We start from the raw sequence: 24016 nt of genomic DNA, 5'->3' as shown, positions 1-24016 counted from the left end.
GGATAAGGGATGCCCAGGTTTCCATGGGAGGTTTGAAGTTGTTTAAGAAATGGTTTTCAGAGCGAAAACTGGACACTTCTATGAGTAATGTATGGGAATTTGACATTGAAAAATTAGTAGTCCCTAGTGTCTTCTTTGATAGTGATTTATTGATGGACCTAGCAAAGAAGTATGACCCTATCATAGGGTGGGTAAAAAATCATTTAGGGGTCAACCTTTTTAGGGTTTTCCCTGAACTGTTCAGTGAGGTTTTCAACCTAAACCCTAACCACGTTGTGCATGAAATAATTGATCTGGATGATTTGCAAGCTAGATATGATGCACAACGAGTGTACTTAAGAACAGGGCCACTACAGGAGCATGCTGCTAGGGTTGGTAATTTTCCTGTGATCACAGCCAGTACTCCAGAGCCATTGTTAAGAAGATATTTCAATCTGAGAGCTCAAGCACTATATTTTTCTCTTTGCAAGATCTTGGGGATAGATGAGGGTGATCAAATTCCAGGTTCTGTGGTCCTTATAATTGCTCAAACCCTTCAATTTGGAATGAGTACCATTCTGGATTTTGCCACTTTCCTAGCAAAAGAGATTCACAACGACCTGGTTGGAATAGCAAAGGGGAAAGTAAACAAACCATTCTTTTGGTATTCATTGATGATGCATGTATGTTTATACAAAGGATATACTTTCTTCTCCAAGGGTATGGAGTTAGAAACAACAAAGGATGGAGAAAGGAATCCAATGCAATTATGGAGTGTGGATATGACTTCAGAGGCCACTGATGCTAGTTATGTAAGATTTGACAGGTATTTTGCATCAAAGCTTAGACTGCTTTTAAGAGGAGATAGCCCTAGAATCCCACAAGCATTATTAGAATTGGTCAGACCCAAGGACCATGCTAAAGGGCTACTTGTCAATCACAACTGGGGGGATATAATTCCCTACAATGTTTTAACAGTAATAAGAGTTTATGGTTTCTTAGGAAAACCTCATGTGTTACCTTTTCATGTACCTTTGAAGATAGGGATAGTCGAGCTCTTATGGCAGATAGGTACTATAGATGAGAGGGAATTGGTCAAGAAGGGCACTTTCTTTCCAATGGTTACTGTAGTGCATGATTTTGTTTTTGTTAAAAAGGGGTGGAAGCATTTAAATTTTTTTTTGAATAAATATAACATTGCAGAATCTCACGCCATATTCAATGACCCTGAAGGATTCTATGATCTATTAAGAGAAAGGGTGAGAGCTTCCCATATGGTACATCAGGTTTACTATCCGGAAGATATAATCAGAAATATTTTCACATTGCAGGAGCAAGAATTAAGGAAAGAGAAATGGATAGTTTTCAGTAAAAACCTGGAATTCATTAATGCTTTTGACCCCCAGTACAACCCATTGAAAGATAAGAAATATTGGGGAGATAAAATACAGGCATTAATGAATAATTTTGCTATAATAATTCAGACTATGAATGAAAAGAAAGATATATTTATTAAGACACACCTAGACAAGGCAGCAGAAATACAAAGAAGAATGAGTGGTAGAAATGTGGTAACTCTTGGCCAATATACGTTGCCGAAAAGGGCAGGTTATGTCATGGTTCAAAGTGTGCAATAGGTACCCCCTCATAAGGAGCCAAGGTCAAGAAGTCCATCTGCAGCCAGCTCTCCAAAAAGATGAAAATTAGAGGAGCAGGGGTCTTCTTCTTCTCAAAAAGAATAATACTCCCCAAGCCAGTCTCCAATCCAGATAGATGATGAAGCATCTCTAAAGGAACAACTTAGACAAATGGGAGGAGAAGGGGATGTGATTGTCACTTCTACAAACCTGGATATTGGAGAGCCACAAGAACCTCCTACACCTTCCTTGGACCTGACCATTACTGATTACCAAGGTAAGGAAATTGACCCAATTATTGCCCAGGCTTCTGAAAGATTTATTAATGATGAAAATTTTGTAAGATCTAGGGCTTTTGCTCAGTTTTTATGGAGATTAAATATAAAGAATTTTGAGAAAGCCTGTGAGAAGATCAAGGTTGAGCAACCAAATAAATTTGACCCAGTTATCAAGGAAGAGGTAAAATCAAAGTTTTTGAGTGATTTTGCCCGGTTCACTCCTGAAGTTGGAAGGCAAATAGTTAGACAATCAGGAGTCCTCCTTCTGCCAGAATGGGATATAGCAAATGCTATTATTTTTGATTCAGTAAGAAAGCAGAAGGATGTTCAACTAACAACCGTTGAAGAAGTACTACAGGCTCATAGAGGGGTCAAATTTAGTGATGACCACCAAGCCCTTGTTTTGTGGTCCATAGATAAGAGAGAAAGTACCAGGATGCATGAGTTTCCCACTACAGAACATACTGGTACATTGATAGTATACAGGGCTGGTGAGGTAAGTTGTAAACAAGTAATGAGAATGGCTTCAGAAATGCTAAAATTGGGTGGTGTTGTATCTGGATAAGAAGAAGATAAGTTTGCCCAACTCAATGCTAGGTTTGAAGAAGTTTTGAAAGCATATGAGGAAAGGGGTATACAGATACAATCACTGGAAAACAAAATGTCTCAAATGGAGAGGATACTTGGGAAGAGAAAAATGGGAGAATCCAGTGCACCTACAATCGCATACCCTTCACAGCCATTGGTTGGATCTGGATCAACCCCTATTATTGAAATACTCGACACCCCTGAAAGGCCCCAATTCTATACTGCAGAGGACTTTGAAGAGGAAGAAACAAAATTGCATGAGTTGCAGATACAATTGAGAAATCAATATGAAGAGAAATTAAAATAGGGTATGATATATTTGAGGGATAAAATACAATGGTCAACCTTTTTTGATCAGTTGACAAGAATTGCAGCCCTCATGGATGAGTTGAACAGAGATAAGGATAAACTGACTCTTCTTGCACAAAAATGGAGGGAGAGAAATAATGATATTACAATCATGTGTATATCTACAGTCCAAATGCCTTATCATCAAGTTGAGAAGATTTTTGATTTATTAAATAAGCTAGAGAATTTTGATGATGAAAGAGATTCTTTACAGAGAAGATTAACACTCTGTTTTTCCCAATATATTGCTGAAAATTTCACCCTATTTCCTTGTGCTTTAGAATCTGTTGATACAATAAAAGAAAAAGAAAAGTGGAAAAGGGAGATGGATGAGTTATTCAATGAAAGAATAATAAACATTATGAGTGAAACTAGCCACTGGTTCTGGGCAAAGACAAATGAAGAGGTAGTAAAAATACAGTTATTTTATATTGCTATGAGGAAAGAATTTGATGATTTAGAAGAAAGTGCAAATTCTTTAATAATGATACAAAGAGAAGCTCTAAGTTTTGATTGGTCAGATGATGATGCTTTTAATAAATGGAAAAATCAGTTTCTAGAACAAATGTCAGAAGATGATGAGGAGGAAAATGTAAAAGTAAAAGTCACCCTCGTAGTTAATAATGAGGACATGGAAAATCCCCAGGTTGAAATAAATTTATAGGTAACTGAAGATGATACATCACTTTCAAACCTCATGGCTATTTACTCTGAGGATGAAGAATAATTGAAGAATCAGATCTTATCTTCTTGTTTCAACAACTAAGAAGCATAATAGAAAGGGACCCACCAAGGATTGTTCGATGTATTAGCTTTTCTGTTATTTGTTTTTGTCTTTTATGACAGACATTTGTCAGTATCCTTTAGAAGACACTTGTCACTTTATTTAGCCCGAAGCTTGTTGCATCTCACACTATTTAAGTGAGATTCCAAGGCTAAAGAATGGTCTGAATTCTATTTCTTCTAAGTATTGTGCTTAGTCTAGTTTTTGGTCCAAATTTTGAAAGTAAGTTTGTAATGTATTTTTCTGTCAATTCTTTGAGAATACATGAATATAGAATGAGCTGTGTTTCTTTCTTAAGGCCATTCTGAGTCTACTGTAAAGGATATACCATTTTCAAAGGAAATGAATACAAATTATGAACTTTCCCCATATCATTTCTTTCTGAATTTTGTCTCCTTTTAAATACTTAGCTACCTTGATGTCGTATGAGTAAAAGCTTGTGCAATTGAATGCAATCTAGTTGGGTTGTATATTCATTTATCATTGCTATTAATTCAATGGATTAGATAAAGGCTTTGATGAATGTGATGAGATTTCTTAAGTATTGAAAAGGATTTTGAATGATAAATTCTGATAAGAATTGCTGATAGGATTTGTTGTAAAGCAAAAAATTAGATCTAAGAATTTGCTATAGACTCTGAACCCCATGGATTAGGCACTGATCAAGTTATTTCAGCTGAAGGAGAAATATATTACAAATGGTTTTTCAAATGCATCATCGAATCAAATTTTACTTTTATCTCCTATAGATCTTCAAAGTTGGCCAGCACTTGTCTGCATGGAATGTTTTAGCTTCAGTTAGCCATTGTTGTTAAAAAACATCTGCAGATCTATAGAAGAATTCTTGGCCATATCTGTTTTATGGGATGTGTTTACCAAGTTAGTAAGAATTATGTATATGTTTGAGGATCTTGAAATGAGAATCAGAATGAAACTAAGAATAATCCTCATACAGTTGTTTCAGTTTTGAACCATCCCTGGGTACACCCACCCTGGTTTTGGAGAGCCAAAAGAGTAGAAAACCATCTGTGGTTTTGTTGAAGTTGGGTCCAAATACCTTACATATGCAATTGTTAATAAGAATAGGCTAGTCTTTAGATTGTGTATGTACTGTCATTCTGGTATTAAGCATTTTGTCGCTTAGTAGTTTTAGTACATTTTAAAACACCAACAAGTGGCACATGGAGTTAGTGATTTAGTTGTTCTTACCTAGCCATTGTCAACCCTATATGGTCGACATGTCCTATTTAATTGATTAATTAAACCCTCTAGTGATTTAATAAATCTGGACTCATTTGCATTATGTGATTAGAGCCGTGAGCATTTTTGTGCATTTAGAGGTTTGCATTTATCATGAAAGTAATTAAAGGAGGTTTGTGATTTAATAGTTTTAGGGAATTTTATATTTGATTTAATTATTTTAATTCTTGGCAGCTTTGTCATAGTTGAATTCCATTTAATTGGAATTGCTCAATTTTTTCTGGGTTGAAAAGGGTTGTTTTAGTGAGCCAGTTAATTTCCTAATATTATATATTCCACTTTAAAAAGTGAATATATATCCCAAAAAGGAATTATTTCCTCACTCCTCATGTGCGAAATAGGAATTTGGAGAGAAAAATCCAAAATCCTCTTTGAAGGATTTACTATTATGTTTGATGTAGGAGCTATGGGTGTGGGATCATTGCAAGGTTGAGATTGTTGGATTCAACTCAGGGAAACCTTTGTTTGCCAGGATTTTTGCCGATGACCATGGGGTGATTATTTTATCACGCGCATTCCTAATTTAGCCCTTTTGGCTGTGAGATAGGGCTCTACCATTTTATTTTTTTCACTCTAATTTGTAGTTTATTTCTGGTAGTAAACTAGTTGGAGGCTAAGAACTATTGTTCCCCTCCATTTCTGCATGCTAGCTCTACCCGATTTGATAGGTACAAGCACTTGTAGTTTTTTAGACTAGGGGGTTTTGGGTTTCAAGTCGTTATTCTAGTCATTTTTGCATACAAACTCTAAACCCAAAATTTATTCAATATTTTGTGACTTTTGTACCCAATATCATAATGGGTTTTAATTTTGAGGTTTTTTGGTCATTTTTGGTTTTTGTCTCGGTTTGCGTCCTACCTAGTTTTCTCAAGTTTTCATGGCACTAAAGTGGGTCATGGATCTAAACTACCCATAGGGATATCTATCTAACCTTACATTTATTTTATTTATTTGGGATTTGTGTCGAATCTAAACTCTCGGATATAGGCCGGTTTAGTAATTTTTTAATACTTGTAATCATTTTGTTTCTCATTTGACCCTTGTTGTTTATGATCTTCATCTTTTTGATGTGCCCACACATGAGCACGTGCACATGCATTTGTTGGGTTCTTGCGAGATCCGAACTTCTAGTTGACATTGGTGGAGTTATGATTCATTGGGATTGGGTTGGGAAACTACATTGCCTATAGACACTCATCATGTGATGAGCATAGGTATGTAGGGTAAACATGTGGAGGGGCTTCTCTCATTATCCTAATTACATTCCGACAAGGTAATGTGAAGAAGTTTCTAAATAAGCGATAACTAAATAAATTATTAGGTAATAAAAATAAGATAATTAAAAATGTGAGTACCTGATGATTGATTTGAGAGTATGGGCGGGGTGATATATCTAAGGGCAAGTGTCTATACAATTACCTTCCGAGGACATAATGTGATGGCCTCCCGAGGGAGAGTTTTTGCATGATATTTAGCTTGGGCTCCGTGATGGCAAGTGATCTACTCTCCACTAGAGTCACTACATAGTAGACCCATAGAGTGTCTGACCAGGACCTATTGTATTGCATTAGCTCATGATCTTGATTTGAGTCCTCTGTACTATTTTGCATGAGTGTTAGCCATGGATGATTGTCTTGTGTGTGTTTGAGGTTGGATCACTATCTCCATCAACATGGTGAGAGTGGGCCTACAGGTCCCACATGGTTGGGAGGCATAGCTACCTTTACCACTGTTAGGGACCAATGTACAGAGTTGGCCTTTCTCCCTATTTAGTTCTGGAGTTGGATGCTCACATGGTTATCTATATCTTCTATAGTATCCTTGTGATTTATGCTATTTTGGTTTAAAGAGATAGTTCATGTATGCTCATGTATGTTCTCTACGATGTTACTTTTCTGCATATTTACTAGATGATATGGATTAGATGATTAGATTCACCCTTTCCAGCATGCTTAGTTGCTTACATTCATTTGAGTGTTCAAGCCTCGATATTTGTGGATTTGGTACTCTCGGGTGTGGAGGAATTATTCTACTTTACACTTCTTGTTTTTCTTTTCCTTATATTGTTGTTGAACCTCACATCAAAAAGGGGATTCCTCGTGCGAGAATGCATTCTCTTGCATGAGCAAACCCTTCACTTGCGTGGAGTGCAGTGAATGCTCGCATGAGATTGTACTCTCATGCACAAGGCCAGGCACTCTCGCGTGATGGCTTGTTTTCTAGAGAAAATGCTGGTCAGTTATGCATTCTCTCATGCGAGAAAGAACTCTCTCACATACAGTGAGGTACTTCCTTGTGCGAGGAGGTATTCTCTTGCACGGACCTACAAGGTTGTGTTTCCTCACGTGAAAACTAGGGGGTACTTCCACTTGTTTTCAAGAAACATGTTTAGGTTTTTTGAGTACCCTTCAGGATTGCACACATTCCTAGGCTTCGACAGATTGAAGATTCGAGGTTTAGTAACTGTTTAACTTTCATAGTCAATCGAACACGTCAATAAGTAGTGACGCTTGGAGATCATTTGATGTATGGATCATTTGGTTAAGTATTTCATTGCGATCTTTTTATCAATTGCATGTTGATTTGTTTGACTCCATGCTTGTTCTTTTGAAAAAAATTGTATTGGATTTTATCTATCCTTATTCCAAGGATCTTTGGGCGGGGCATTACACTATTTTTTTTTTGGTTGAGGATTTATGTGGTTCTTTGAACTAGGGTAGCTATTGCTAATACCACAAATTGGTCATGGTAACTTTATGTGGCCCTCTACATTTGGTGGTTACTTGAATGCAAGATAGATTTTTGTCTATTCTATGGGTTGTTGGCTATGTTGTGTAGTGCCTACCCTCGTTCACATCTTCTCTGGACATATTATTGCTATTGTTATCAGACTTTGATGGACTAGTTTATGTAGATGGATTAGTGGTATTGTTTTGACACTATCAGACATTATATTAGGGATTCAGTTATCATGTGATGAGATCATTTAGACTTCACATTTCATGTATGTATGATGATCACTATATTGTTTTTAGTTACTGGTGATGATTAGTTAGATGGTTGATTATCTTATGTGCTTTATTATGGATACTTACCCCATACTTGCATGTGTATGGTGTGCGTGTTTTCTTATTGTATGGCGTTTCTGATGTGGTTAAGGAAGGGAGTCGTAGTCACCTGCTTAGTCGGGATCTACACGATGCACCACTTCCTGCCATTGCCTGTTTAGCTTAGCACTATATATTTTGTATGTACATGCATGGCTTTTCTGCAGGTTGCAGGTACCGGGTATCGACTTCCCTGAATTGCCAGGATGAGCGTACCCTATTATACTATCTCAATGATAAGAGAGGGGAGATAAATTCTCAAGTCCAAATCCCAAACCCTAAAACCATTTGTCCTAGTGAGTTAGACAAGTATCTGAGTTGAGTACCCACTGAATGTGTCGGATGACATATTTTGTAATTTTTGATCTTTTAGACTGATTTGGTATGAATTGTTCTATGATGGGTTTTCATATTTTATCATGAAGGTCCATGGTGAATTTTCTATTAACTAAGTTTTAATAAATAGATTTAATTAACAAATTAATTATTTGAGAGATTAAATATCATGATTTTGATATTTTGATTACTAATTAAAGGAGAATTAATTGAGAGAAAAGAATTAAATTAAAAGAAAATTAGAAATTAAAATAAATAATAATTATAAAATATTAATTAATTAATAAACAAATATTAATAATAAAAGTTATAAAAATTAAAATAAAAGTTATGAAGATTAAAGTGGGAGTTATAGATATTTAAATGGAAATTAATTTAAAAGTTATTGGAGTTATAAGTTTGCATGGGAAATAATGCAGTTCCCTATTTTTCATGTGTCAACAACACGGGGGTTAGTGCATCAATTAAGCACATGGTGTCTACAACCCTAGGGCTTATCTAAAAAAGCTGGAAATAGGTCCATGCTTAGTTGGCAATATCTTCCAGCTGATTCTAGAAGCATTCTAGGGTTATCCGAAAGCTCTTTATATTCGGGCATTCCTTAATAGCTTGGAGATAGCGGGGACATAGCGTGGATAGTATGGTTAGCGTGGAGAATAGTTGAGGCATTGGAAGATTCGGGAAAATTCTGAAGAAGGGAAGCTTGCTCTGTGGGTTGTCTGAGGATAAGCGAGTTTAGCATCAGAATCCGGGTAGATTCTTGTGATTTCATTATGATACTTTTGCATCTTGCTTTCCCCTGTCTTCTTCGTATTTTCCATATGTCTTCATTGTGCATTTTCAATTTGGGCAATTAAGTTTTATTTAAGGATTTCTATATGTATAGATCTGAAATAATACGAATTAGGGTTGCAATTTCATAGACAAACCCATTAGAATTAGTCATCAGAGAATTTTTAAAAGAACAAGTTTCATAGAAAGGTTCTGAAAATGAAAGCTTGTATTTTTATAAACATATTGTGATTCTGTATATTATATATATATATATATATATATATATATATATATATATATATATATATATATATATATATATATATATATATATATATATATATATATATATATATATATATATATATATATATATACATAACCTATTAGGATAAACCACGGAAAGAAATAAAAAACTACATGCAAATATAACCAATAACAGAAAATAATAGAACACACAGAAATGAACACAAGGCACCAAGATTTAACGTGGTTCACCCAATCCCTGGGCTACGTCCACCAAATAGCAATATATATATATACATAACCTGTTAGGATAAACCACGGACAGAAATAAAAAACTACATGCAAATATAACCAATAACAGAAAATAATAGAACACACAGAAATGAACACAAGGCACCAAGATTTAACGTGGCTCACCCAATCCCTGGCTACGTCCACCAAACAGCAAGTTCGATCTTATTACAATCCAGTGATTACAACCTGATTACAATCCGTAATCCCTTACAGCTCAATATCGCCGCAAGAACCAATTTCGTATCACCACACATAAAAAATACCCAAACCTAAGCCCTTTTTATACAAGTATTAAACCGCTTTAGGGTTATAACATGTCGGCCATATGTCGGCCATAATATGTCGGCTACTTCCCAAAAAAAAAAAATTTGAACCCCACTATTTATGAAGTATGTACAGTACTTTCCTGATCAGTCACCACAATCTAACAATCTCCCACTTGGGGACTGATCAGGCTCCACACTAAACAACATAACCCTTAATTATATATATATATATATATATATATATATATATATATATATATATATATATACATATGTATATATTATATATATATATACATATGTATATATTATATATATATATACATACATATATATATATATATACATACATATGTATATAATATATATATATATATTCACAACCTTATTGCGGCAGAAATGTTTTAATAAACGAATTCCGCAACTTATGAAATCGCGTTGCGATTTTATGTTAAAATATATTAATGCATGCTTGGGTGGGGGCGGAATCGCACCCCGTACCTGTGCTTTAAAGGAGCGCGCGGTACCTGCTGTGCAGTGTACCCGCGACTGTAGTGGTCGCAGGGTACCTGCGACAGCAGGGTACCTGCGGCAATAGTCACCACAGTGACAGCCGACGGCATAATCGATTTGGCTTTGTTCTATGGAAACTTTGATAATCGATTTCCTTTATGAATCGAAATTAATAAAATTCGGTTCCGTTTTTTATAAAATGCAAAAAAATAATAAATATTATATTATATATGTACGTATGTATATGTTTAAATATAAATAAATATATATATATGTATATATGTAATATATATATATATTAAAAGATTGATAAATTCATCTCTTTTTTAATGATGAATAGTTTTGTAATTTTATAGTTTTAACTATTATGAATTAATAGTTTAAGATTATAAGATATATGAAGCATATGAAAATTAAGTTAGTGGAAACGTCTTTTAAATGTGATAATTGGAAACTGAAGTTTAGAGGGAACTTTTAATCCATCCAAAAAAAAAAAAAATTATACATGGGAAAAACGTAGGAAAATGTTCTTTCTCTAAACTTGGGATACAAACACTAAGATTTTGCATATGAATTCAAATTTGAAAACTTAACAAAACCGAAACATGTGTTTACTTTGTGTATTCATTATGCTAATGTTTTGGGTTTTGGGTTGACTAGTGTTGACCGGTATAGGACGTCTACCAGAGGCTTGGGGGTTATGTGAATGTGATGTATTGATGATGTTTTAATCTCGATCTTTATAAACCCAACCATGATTATGTGATGGAATGCTCTATGAATTGGTTGTGAATACTGATTGTTATAGTTAAGCTTCTTATGTCGGGAACCCTTGCTTAACCATTATTTTGGTCATCGATCAGTTATCCTTGGATGTATTCTAGTCGCCATGATGGGACTAATATGTGGATTTATTATTGATGATGTCATGATGTGACATGTTTTGACTCAACCATTTTGGAGTCTTCGATCAGTATGATTTTGAGATATTTTTTGGTTATTGAGAACCAATGGATATTTTGATTATCAGTGATACTTCAGTTGCCAATAGAGAGTTGTTGTGTTCACGATTTTCTATGGATGTTGCTCATGGTGATTTGATGCTTTTATGCATATTTAATGATTTTTAATCATGGATATTTGTTGATCCTTACTATGGTGATTTTGTGGACTTTATTTATGTTTATGATACCATGAGCATTAGGGTAGGATATCTGCATGTAGTGTCGGGAAGTGGCTTGCAATGGGGGCCGGGGCCCTAAGAGGCTGCGAGGGTAACTCATTGTAAGTTGGTTAATAAGTGATAACATTCACACACTTAATACTAACTGAATGAACCTAACAAGATAAGAGTTTTGGTTCTCGCCCATGCCTTGAGTGCTTGTATAGGCTAGGATGGGAGTAGAGAGAACGCATGGTTGTGACCTTGCATTCCATAGTATGCCTTGTCAGTATGAAAGGATACTAGTGGCCGCATGAGATCTGTATGGACCCGTGGAGTTTAGCTAACTGCCATGATAACTTGTACGAGATAAATGCGATGACACTTTCCCACTTGCATAGTAGGTTCCTACATGTCATTGTGTGCCTCTGGGAAGTAGATGTCTGTTTTGTGATTGGAACCTTTGAGTTAGTATACTTTTAGGTTTCCTGGACTTTAGAGTCGTGTGCTATGTGGTTTTGATAACCTATTTTGGGACTTGAGATTATCTCCTCAGCACGGTGGGAGTGGACCACTTAGGTACCACGCGGTCAGGTGGTAGTGTATTTTCCACTCTTATCATTTGAGATTCACTGAGACTTTGTGGTTAATGCGTCCTTCGTGATGGTGGATATGTATCCTTTCATTGATGATTAGCATATGTTAGATGATGATATCTTATGCTTTACTTTTTATGTTAGTAGGATGTTTAGGAGTGACATTCCTACTATGATAATACCGATGATCTCTTCGATGCTTGGAATGTTACGCACGAAGGGATGGCTAGGATCCACGATGGTCTAATGATGCTATTAACGGTTGGGAGGAACCGTGCACTTAGTTTATTTATTTGATCTTTCTGATAGATGTAAATGGCTTTTATGATGATGTATCATGAGTATCATGTTATTATCTTTACTTTGATGTATCACGGATTAGAATAGGATGATGTACCTTATTCTACATATGTATATTCTTTTAAGCCTTCATACCCTGTGACATGTACAGTGGATGAATGAGCAGTTGGATATGTAATAATTGAACATTGGACTTATCATATTATTTCATGTGGATGTTGTACTAGATGGATTCATGTAAGTAATTCACGTTAAGGGGATCTTAAAGAATGTAATCTGTTGTATATGTTAAGTTTACTCTTTAGATGGACATTGCTATTGCTTCCGTTATTGTGCATAAATTGTATGTGGTAGTTACTTTTTTAAAAAAAAATGCTACCAAACTTAGTGAAATACTAGGTTAATTCTTTGGATCCCTTGACGGGGCATTACATGTTGTTAATGGCCTCTTTTGGCCTCATTGTTGTAAGTGGGTAGATCCAACATCTTGTTTTCCAACCAATTTTTTTGAGGAAGACTAGTTACTCTATTGATAGTGTGTCATTTGTGGTCTTGTTTTGTAATACACAATACCTTTGTTAATGTGTTATTGATCTTTCGACAACCCCTAGATTGGGGTAGCATATGGGTCAACCCCCTTGTTAGGTTGTTTAACTTGATATTTCTAAAAAGATCACAAAAAATTTATGTCTCCATATAAATAATCTCAAAGTAAAATAAAGTGACTTTTAAATAAATTAAAAAGCTCTTAACTGACATGTTCCCATTTATTTAAAATCCATCTATTTAAGAATTTTTTTTTATGATGGTGGTACTTTCAAGAGCATATAACCCTTTTAACATAGTGTCAACATGCCAATTCTTTGTATGTAGGGTTGATCCTTTAAGTCATGAGTGATGTATCTCCATCATCTCAACCTAGTCAAATAGAAAATGTTATTGGTTGTGGCATCAAGTCGCATTTACAATTAATGTTCTTATATGTTTCAAAGTATTAGTTCTTATCAAATCAAAATATTTGTCAAATCAAAGTCATAGGTTGTAGTTGGAAGTGTTTGAATTTGGGTCAGAAAATATTGTCGACTCTATATATTTGATATTATTAATCTTTATCTAGTTCATACATTTTAAATACCTCTAAGATTGTTTAGAAAGTTTATAAATAGATTTTATAAGATATGTGAAGAACTTATATAATTAGTTTTAGTATATTACAATCATAATTGCTTTAAAGGATGAACTTTTATATTATTTAAAAAAAAAAAAAAACAATTTGATTTTCCAATAGAAATTTATGACTTGTCAATTCTTGAATTATATAATCAAAGTAGAATTACAATATTTAGTTTGGATCACAAAATAGTTTTTTTAAATTAATAAAATTGAATTTAAAATAATTGCCACATAGTGGCTTAGTAATTGCCTTCAATTAGTTTAAATTTTGTATACAAATTTAATGATAATTGTATTAAATATTATTATAAATATTAAATATAATAATTCATATATAATTAAATGTTAATAATCTTAATCTAATTATAATCTTAAATATCAATTATTATTTAAATCTTGATTTTAAATAAATATATTTCTATTAATAATAAATCTATTTAATATTATTATAATATTTTTAAATAAATATAATTTTCTTAATAATATGCTTATTTCTTATAAGTTATAAACAATTAAAATATGATACAATTAAAATTGTGTTCATAATTAATTTAAACTTTTTAATTGAAATAGTTAGAAATAGAAATAGATTAAGAAAAGCAAAAAAATTATAATTTTGATAAATTTATAAAGATAAATTATTTTAATTTTAGTAAGCAAATATATTTCACATTGGAGCATTAGAAATTAGAAATGCAATTTGATTATTATTATATAGTAATAATAATAAAGTAAATAAAGTATTATGGCACTATATATAAATGTCTATGAAATCCATGTATAAAATCTCAATTTTTTTAGCCAATGAAATCACTTTAAATTATTTTTATTAATGTATAAATGTCGTAAATTATAATAGTTTAAACAATTAAGAGTTAGAGAATAGTGTAGAGAACAGCGATTTGTAATGATGTTATCTGATATAATTTAATTAGTAGTTGATTAAGATTTTTAAAAATATCATAAATATTTGAAGAAAAATAGTTTTTAATAAAAAACTATATATAATTTAAAAAGTTTTATATAAAAATGTAATGTTACTATTCAATTTTTTATGTAAATTGTCATTCAAATTACATTTAGATTACATACATCTAACTATTTGAAAAATAATATTTTCCAATATAAAATATTTATTAGTATAGATATCTTAAATAAATCTATCTAAAGAAATGCTGATAGATATCCACTACAAAATAATTATGATTTAATTTACTACGTCTAAAACTTTATATTTCCTTCATTTCCCTTTATTTAGTTTTTTATTAACTAATTTTTTTTTTTTTTTCATAAAAAATGGATGATTTATATTTTAAACAGAGTTAATGTGATTTTTATTAAATTATTTTTAAAAGCATATTCTATTTATGATAAGATTTAAACTTTTGACATTTAGATGGTTGTCAAATTTAACCTAGAAGAGTAAAAATTAACATTAACACGCTAACACCATCTCACTCCCCCATTCTGCCATTGTAGAATGCCTACTTGCATTAATAATTAAAAATGTTCTTTAGTTTATCATATATAACTAATATATTTTATGGGTTTAATTCTTTACATATTTCAATCCTTATATATTCGTAGTTCCTTGAAATCCATTCCTATAAGGCTCAAAGTACATGAACTAATAAATTTTAAGTTTAATATTTTTCTTGATTTTAGAAATTAAAATTTGACATATAAACATTAGAAAAAATCAAAGCATCTAATTAATAATAAAGATACTTAAATGATTGCAATAGTATATTGCAAATAAAAATAGATATAAACTACAAATTTTTTTTTTTAAGAAGATTAAGATCTAGGATTTATACTCTCTTATATAGGTATGTAGAATAAAGAACCAACACCACTACATCTATGTACCCGTACTCTGGTCAAACATATACACGTGAATTACCCAAGTGGATTGACATACAAATACCTGTACCATCTAGGGGACGAGCAAAGCAAATCAAAATAAGAAAACCAATTGACAGATTGTGACAAAAAAGCACACGGCATCTCATTCAGTCAAGGACGGGAAATTTATATTTAATTTGCATGTGAACAATAAGACTGAAAAAACCTGTGTATGTAGGACCCCAAGTCTTGGCCTATTGAATTAAAAAAACAAAAAGAAGGATAATGGCGTGGTATAATAGGGTAACCTAAATAGTGCAAAGTATGAATAAAATTTATGATAAAAAGAGACATGTGCATACTCATCAAGAACAAGAATTAAAGTATAAAAGCAACTCTTACACAAGTCAAGTGGTTTCTAGCACCTAATAAGGCACCCAATAATTTCACGGTACCTTCCCATCAGTCAAAAAAAGTTGTTCCATTTCACTTTCTCAAATATCGAGACAGTTCATGGCATCTCATTAGTGCCCAACAAAATGAAAATTACTGAATATGAAAAAAAACTGTTGAATTTTTTTATAAACTTCTTGGTGCATGCCAGTTGCATGTGTAGTAACAGTAAAACTAACATCATGCTTTTGGGTTGCGTATCGACGGATTTTCTTCTTCTTTTTTAAATTATTTTCTTGTATTATAAAGGTTAAACAAAATCCAATTTATTACAATCAAATTTTAATTTGTGCATACATTCCAAGGAATTAGTTAATCAAAGTTTTGAAAGCTTTCAGGGGAATACAAGTAATTGGTGGAAGGGCATCATCCTTCAAGGGTGTGCTTTAACAAAAAAAAAAAAAAAAGAGAGATTTAAAAGACTTATATGTACTTCTAAATAGTCTTTCGGCTCCCGTTGAATGGTCGTGGACTCAATCCATTACCTCACTTCTAAATAGATCATCAGGAAAAACATCTACTAGAGATTCACTTTCGAATTGTCTTGAAAGCTGCAAAAGTTTAGCACTCTTAAACATCACACATTAAGGTAAGAATAAAGCTTGGAAGAAAAAAGTCAAATTTGACTATTTAAAAATTATGATTTAGGAATTAAGCTTAGTGTGTGATGTTTAAGCTGTTCTATTTGAAACAGTCATAAAAAGTCTTGACATGAAATGTTCTGAATAATAGTTCAACTAAATGTAGTCGGTGAACATGGCAAAAATGATGAGGGAAGACATTGAAGATTAAACCAGGAAAATTATTCAAACTCAATTGGCCCCTAGCATATGACAGGTGAAGCAGAAAGGAGAAATTTCCTGTTATAATCGGAATTGGAAGGAGATTGCAAGGATGCCTCCATTCCTATGCCAAGAACCTCGGTAAAAGCAATACTATTTCTCTGACTGAATGCAATCGAGTAGAGAATTACTTCTACTTGAGAAAATAATTAGTAGAAGGAAAAGGATTTGGTTTTGAAGAGATGACGATTTGGCAAACAGTGAATGTGGATTTAAAGGTATCTCTATGCCAATTTCAAAATAAGCTGTGAATATAATTGATATCTTTAGTTTATTAGATATTTATTACGTTGAGAGTGGTCTATAGTTACAGGACAGACTAATTTCCAAATGCACTAGAGACAAAACAAAGTCAAATTTTATTTTTTCAAATTTACAAAAAAATGGTGATTTTTTTTCAAATTTTTTGTTGTTTTTGACTACAAACTATACAGATGATGAAGATCAAACGCTGAAATTTTTAGAAAAATCTATGATGTTTTTGATTTTTTGAAAATTGGTCAACTGCACAGTTTGTATGGAGGATAGCCGCCTCCAAATCTTACAGCATAGCAGTGTAAAAAAAACTTCTTTTGAATGAATTCATCATCCTTCATAATGTCAAGAGGCATCTCCAGTTGCAGCAAAGCATAGTGTCGCTGATCTTAGCTATGCAAGTGTCGCTGATCTTAGCTATGGAAGCTTTGCAGACTCGATGAAATCTTTTAGGTGAAATTAGGTTTAAAGTTTCCTTTAGCTTTGCATTTGAATTATTGTAAGTAATCAATTAGAGTAACAATTACTTCTCAAAAATGTCTCAAACGTGACGCTTTCCTTTTAACTACAACTTGATAGGTATGATTTTACCATTTTGTAGGTTGAGGAGCTTTTCTCTTGGTCAGCGTACACAATGCATTTCATGATTTCAGTGACTTGTAAATACACAATTAAAATTGTTATTATTATTATATACATAATGTGAATGTGCTATACATGGTTTGAATTTCTTGTTTGATGTCAATCAGGATGTTTAAACATTTCTGTTTTGATTTTCCAATAAGCAATGCGTTTTACAAGTCATGCATGAATTAAGTTTGTTTTGACAAACACTAGCAATTTCCCCACACAACTAAAGTTCATTCATTTATTTTTTGATAATACTTTGGTCAGAAAATGTAGGAGAATCACCTACAACACCATTAGAATAATAATAAAATGCTGGAGATTTTTTCATCAAAAATAAATATCGTTTACGGAGGAGTCAAGGTAGAAGTTTGCCCTGTCTTAAGAAGACAACGAAATCATTCGGTGCTCCAATTCTCCTCCTACCTCTCGAAAAAATCTTCTTCCTAGTGAAGTAAATCCTCTTCTTTTTTCGGAATGCTATTTGTCAATGATGAAACCTAGAGCTCTGAGATGACCAACTCGAGATTTTACAAAATATTAAGTTTTCCCTTACAAATGTTATTTTTGTGTTTGATCAAGGAAAACAGGTTAGTAGAAGCTTTTAAAGAAATCACAACATTACAAATTACGAAGATTGATGGGCTCCATCAGTGTGAAAGCAACAAATGACAAGGAATTTGCTGCACTAGCATAAAAGGAACGGCAATATCCCACACAGACAGCACTGAACCAGTAAATTTGGAACAGCAATAGTGGCCAACGAAATTGTAGAAATGATGCATCAGCGCTGTAAAATTAAACACGAGACAATTGTGCTGAAGGGCAGCAAGAATGAATACAACCCCCAACTGGACAGTGTATAAACGGATAGCAGTGAATCAATTCATGAAACAAAACTTATGCTGATCATAGATTATTTATATCACTCGCTGAAAAGGGTTAAAGAGTATGATTTGAGATCATTCCTAGAGACAAAACCTTATCGTTGAGTTAAGAGAGCAAATTTCAGCTTGATAACGTCGTCATTAGTGCCCTGTACTATTGAAGAGAATATAAAATTCATTTGGATTAGAAGATTGGAGCAAATGCTTTGGGTTTTAATCTCGGACGGAGTAAAGGAATGAGACATAATGCAGCCAAAACACCTAAACTTCCAAACGCATAATAGGAAGATAAACTAGAGATCATGTTATGGGAAGTTGAAAGAGAGAGAAGAGAAGCCTTCTACGACAAAGGGAAGTGAAGACGGGTAGACATGGAGACAAAAAATTGTAGTCCATAATAACTTAGCATGGGGACAAAACCAGCAGAGGTGTTTGACGGATTCAATTTTACCACAGGAAGGACATGAAGCTGGAGGACAAAAGAAAAGGAGGGAACCGGTTTGGAGTTTTGCATGCAATGGCTTCCAAGCAGTGAGTTGGGCTTGAGAGGCAGTTTCACACTTCGAAATATACAGGCAGAGTTGATTTCATTTGGCTTGTTTAAGATCACATCTCCAGAGGGTGTTTAATCAGCAAGATATTGGCAAGCTTGGCAAAAGTGTTTATATTTGAAAAACTTTGAGAGGAAATATTCTAAGGCTACATGAATGATAACTGACGGAAATCAGATTAGCTAAGTTGGGGGGCACGAAATTTTCTAAGGCTACATCCATTAGGCCACCTTCAATCCTTGAGAAAACATGAGAGACAATAGGAGGAAATCAGATTAGCTATGTTGAGGGGCACGAGATTTTAGATTTCCATCACAGTAGCCTCGCCACTTAAGTTGTCTCTAAGATTTCCAAGTGAAGTGTGGTGGATCTCGAAGATCTCTTAAGGTTTGAGTGTCTTTCTTGAAGTGGCATTTAACTTTTTATCTTGAAGCCATGGCTAACGGACTTCTATTTTCCTAGATAAGACTATTCCACCAAATGGAAGAAGTAGCAAAGCTTGATACATAGCTAAAGAATTGATTAAACCAGAACAGCTTATGGGAAGCCAACTGCCAAGCTTTCCATATGCAACTAAGAGGTGCGGATCCATGGATCTTGAAATATGGGGCTAGAAGGACCTTGTCATTCCAATTCACAATACCCCATGTTTTACCAACAGTGCTGTTTGAACATGGTATACAGGGTGAATCTCCCTTCAAAGCTGTGCTAATCCATTTGGCTGAAAGACAAAATCCTTGTGTGTTAGGATCAATAATGCCCAATCCACCCTTCTTATTTGGGAGAATACATCGTGACCAAAATGTAGCCAGCATTGTTTCATCATTTCCCATTTGAACCAGATAAAGCTTCATATAAGCTGCGTTTGCTGATTGTAACAAGATTTGGTAAGCCACCAACAAGGAAAAAATATACATGACTAGCCCAGAGGATTTGTTTCACTTATACACGCCCAGCCATGGACGAAAAAAACAATTTGTCCACCATAATAGTTTAAGTTTAACCTTGTTTAAGAACCACTGGCACCTATATTTCAACTAAAATTGAATTCCAAAAGAAATGCCAAAGTATCGGATTGTGGTTTCGTGCTTGATTTATTTCCATTCTTTTGGAATCCAAGGCGGATGAGGGCTGGGACATGTCATCCAAAACTTTTTTGGTGAGTAGCTAATAGAGAGCCCAATACCATAAAGATTCTAGAATATCAAGCAGATCATTTACATCATGGGCAGTATTTTGAATGTTCTTAAAACTGTTATCAACCATCTCTTTAGTCCAAGTTATAAGACACTTCACATATGATTGACACGTCATAAATTTGATGAAGGAAAGGCGAGGGAACTTCTAAAGAGCTAATTAATAGAGCAAATAATAACTCTAAACCACATTTCAGAATCAAAGGGAATTGTTGAAAGGGGAGAGCCCACGTATAGCTTTGAGGCACATTTCAGAAATGGTGTCAACCATCTTTTTACCAAGTTACAAGACACTCTTGAAATATGATTAAGTGTATAGTAAAATTGGTAAAGGACAGACGAGAATCTTTATATAGCTAATCTTTAGAGTGAATAATAATTGTAAATCACATTAATTCAAATTCAAAGGAGCTTGTTGAATGGGGAGAGCCTACAAATAGCTTTGAGGCATATAAGATGATGATCTAATATAACCATAAGAAAGATAGAGGAATAATAATAACTCAGTCATTCTAGAGAGATTAAAAAGTTATCTAATCTTTCAACAATGTAATAAGAACTTGTTTATTATTTTAAGAGAAGCCCCGTCTATTTGAAATAAGATGATCATTTTAAATAAAAGACTTAAACTTGATTTTGTATTGCAATTTTTTAACCCTCCAATGACCTCATTTACTAAAGGAATCACCTCTAAGAAAAATCAGTTGAGAGCCTAAAATGTAAGTTTTAAGAAAATTCCTCATAGACTCTATAGTATTGTAAGTGTTGAACAACAATCTAGACAAGTGCCTAGATATTCTTACCTCAACAAAATGAATTAGATTTTTTTTGCAAAAAATTCCAATTTCATTTATAGATTTCACAGAATGCACCTCTCAAAGCACCAATCACATCCACAAAAAATTTCACTCAAAAAATTTACAAGTTCATCAAGAGATAATTCCATATTGCCATATTTTCGTTTTCTGGAAAAAATCACATCAAATTTTAGCTACAAAAATTGATGCATCTTATCCTGATATTTTGTAAACCTCCAACCTCACAATAAAGACAAAACAAAGTCAATTGTTTGGTGAGATTGTAACACCGGTATGTGAGGACAAAGGGGCAAAGTATCTCAATTTCATGACGGTGCAGAGAGGGGGGAGGTCAAGGGTGCAATATACTATACATATAGAATTTTTAAATGGTAGTTATGAAATTAAGTTTCAGTATAACATATCAAATTGAAATACTTGAACATAACAAAACTGTGACATGAACTAGAACCATTGAACATTTGACCCAGTAACATAGCATAATACCCAATAATAACATTAAAAAAACAAAATTCATATATAATTCAAATATCTATTCTGAAGGTTTCATGATTGCAGAATATAAGAGGCAAGAGTAGTCAGGTACTACAAGTACCTAGTACGTGTGCAGTTACAGATGCAGGAATGTCCTAGGAAGGGGTACCTTGATGTTCTAGGAAGGTGCAAGTTCCCTACTGAACTTTTTTTATAATTATTTTAGAAATCTTCCACATGTAATTTTTCTCTTCTATATTTCATAATATTTAATTGAAATGTGTAAGTTTAACTCTCAGCATACTTCTAAGATAATTCAAACTATATTTTCTCTCTCTATTTCAGACTTTTAAAAGAAATGTGAAGTGTGACTCTCAGCATACTTCTGAGAGAATTCAAACCTCATCTTGCTCTAATTATCAGCCAGCTAAACCAAGTCATCATTACCATCCACAGTTCCTATCATGGTTATATGAACCACCATCTTCAAACCTCATCTTGCTCTAATTATCAGCCAGCTAAACCAAGTCGTCATTACCATCCACAGTTCCTATCATGGTTATATGAACCACCATCATCTTGCTCTAATTATCAGCCAGCTAAACCAAGTCGTCATTACCATCCACAGTTCCTATCATGGTTATATGAACCACCATCTTCCAATAGCAACTAGGTCCTCGGAAGACGGCTCCCGAGTAATAGGAACTGCTGAAGCTATAAAAAAGCCAACCTACTGAGCACTAGCAACCAGAGCATCTGGAAGAACTTCACTTCCAGACGTTAGAATCTTCATAAAGGAAAAACCAAGCCTAGCTCAGAAGGAGGAAGAACTCCATAAACTCCCAACGAGTGATTTTTGTCCCCATACCCAACTGGAAGGACTGGGTAATCTAAAGTACGAGGAGCTAGCAATATACCCACCTTCTCATAAAAACATTGAAAAAGAGGCAGAATGGAGCCGCAAAATACCTCGTAACTGCATACACCTTGCTATCTTGAAACAGGAATACATGACATACAATCAGTATCAAACCATCAGCAAACAATCTTCACTCCAGAATTCAAGGTGAAGCCCACATAATCTAATCAATTGATATAAGAAGAAAAATGAAAGGAAAGATCTTACCAATCTTCAAGAGTTCTTTCCCACTCACAGTAAAACCCTAAGGAGGGGAAGGGTTTCCTGTTGAAAAGAATTTGAGTAAAAAAGAAGCACATAATCAAAGAAATCCCCATTAAATGCCGTCTCCAACGAGATGCAACCTCCAAAGGTAAAGCGGGATGGAGAGATCCCCCAATGAAAAATTTTCCACTAAAAAATGAATAGAATTGAGCATTGGTTCCCGAACCTTCCACTACCGAAAAATAGAGGGTTCTGTAGATCCAATTAGTTGTTACGTTTAAGTCTTTTCTTTTCTACAAGGTAAAAGACTTCTTTAGTGGGCGCGTCCCACTCAAATAGCCTGTCAGTGGGTTAGGTCAGTGGGTTAGGTTCAATTAGGTGAGCTGATAGATAGTAATTTTTTTTTCAACAAGGAAGAAAATAATATAAATTGTATGTAATAATAAAATATATAAAGTCTTGAAAATAATATATTGCATTTTGTGTATAAATAATTAAAAGCCTTACAAAACAACAAATCAATTTGTCAATAAAAATATTTTTATGAATTATTTCAAATATAATATAGATGAAAACTTTAGAGTTGTTAAAAAAATTGAATAAATTTTTTTTCATTGGACAAATAGATAAAGGAAAAAGTTGCACTCCTACTGTAGCACAAAACCACAAAAAGATCACTCAAATTGTCAGTAAATATATTATATTGAATTATTTTAAATAAATAAATATGAAAACTTTATAGCTCAAAAAGTAATTGAATAATAAAGAGTTCTAAAAGGACAAACAAATTAAAAAGTTTATTGTTAATTTTGCCTCCTTTTGTTGTTGTTTTTGGGTTGTAATTGTCTATGTGACTGGGTGACACCTTGTTAATTATGTAGGTGTTTGCTGTAGTGTGTTGGTTACCAACTTTTTTTTGTAAGGGTCGACCCCTTTGTTTTGGTCGCTTTTAATTTCAAAAACAAATTAAAAAGTAAAATAAATTGAATGCTATAGTTTCCTCTCTACCGGTAGGAACTAATAAATATAAAATTTCTTAAATAATTGAAAAATATGTAAATAGAAAATGAAAAAGAAAAATCTAATTAGAGAGGGTATACATGCACAAAGGCATGGACAATCAATGAGCATGAATGTGACACAAGATATGGAGATTTAAACCACCTTTTAGATTATACTTTTAACTAAGCTAGTTATTTGAATTTTTTCTTTATCTATACCAATTAGTTTATGTGTTGGAATATGTTTTGTTACTTATTTTTCCAACGGTGGTAATTAAACTCAACAACTTTGACATTGAAATA

The 24016-nt window shown here is 33.4% G+C and overlaps 1 long non-coding RNA gene across 1 annotated transcript; it reads right to left on the bottom strand.

Moving 5' to 3' along the window:
• Positions 1 to 21608: 21608 nt before the first annotated feature.
• LOC149542288 (uncharacterized) lies at positions 21609 to 23012 on the bottom strand. The gene is made up of 2 exons (XR_016355448.1): positions 22716 to 23012; positions 21609 to 22583 (listed from the first exon to the last, which is right to left on the bottom strand). It is a non-coding gene; the product is annotated as an uncharacterized LOC149542288 (long non-coding RNA).
• Positions 23013 to 24016: the final 1004 nt, after the last annotated feature.

The sequence above is a fragment of the Cupressus sempervirens genome, chromosome 8, assembly GCF_028749045.1.
Source record: "Cupressus sempervirens isolate cs-2001-9-10 chromosome 8, ASM2874904v1, whole genome shotgun sequence".
NCBI classification, from domain to species: domain Eukaryota; kingdom Viridiplantae; phylum Streptophyta; class Pinopsida; order Cupressales; family Cupressaceae; genus Cupressus; species Cupressus sempervirens.
The sequence above is the reverse complement of the archived record's forward strand: the minus strand, read 5'-3'. Positions and strand labels throughout refer to the sequence as shown.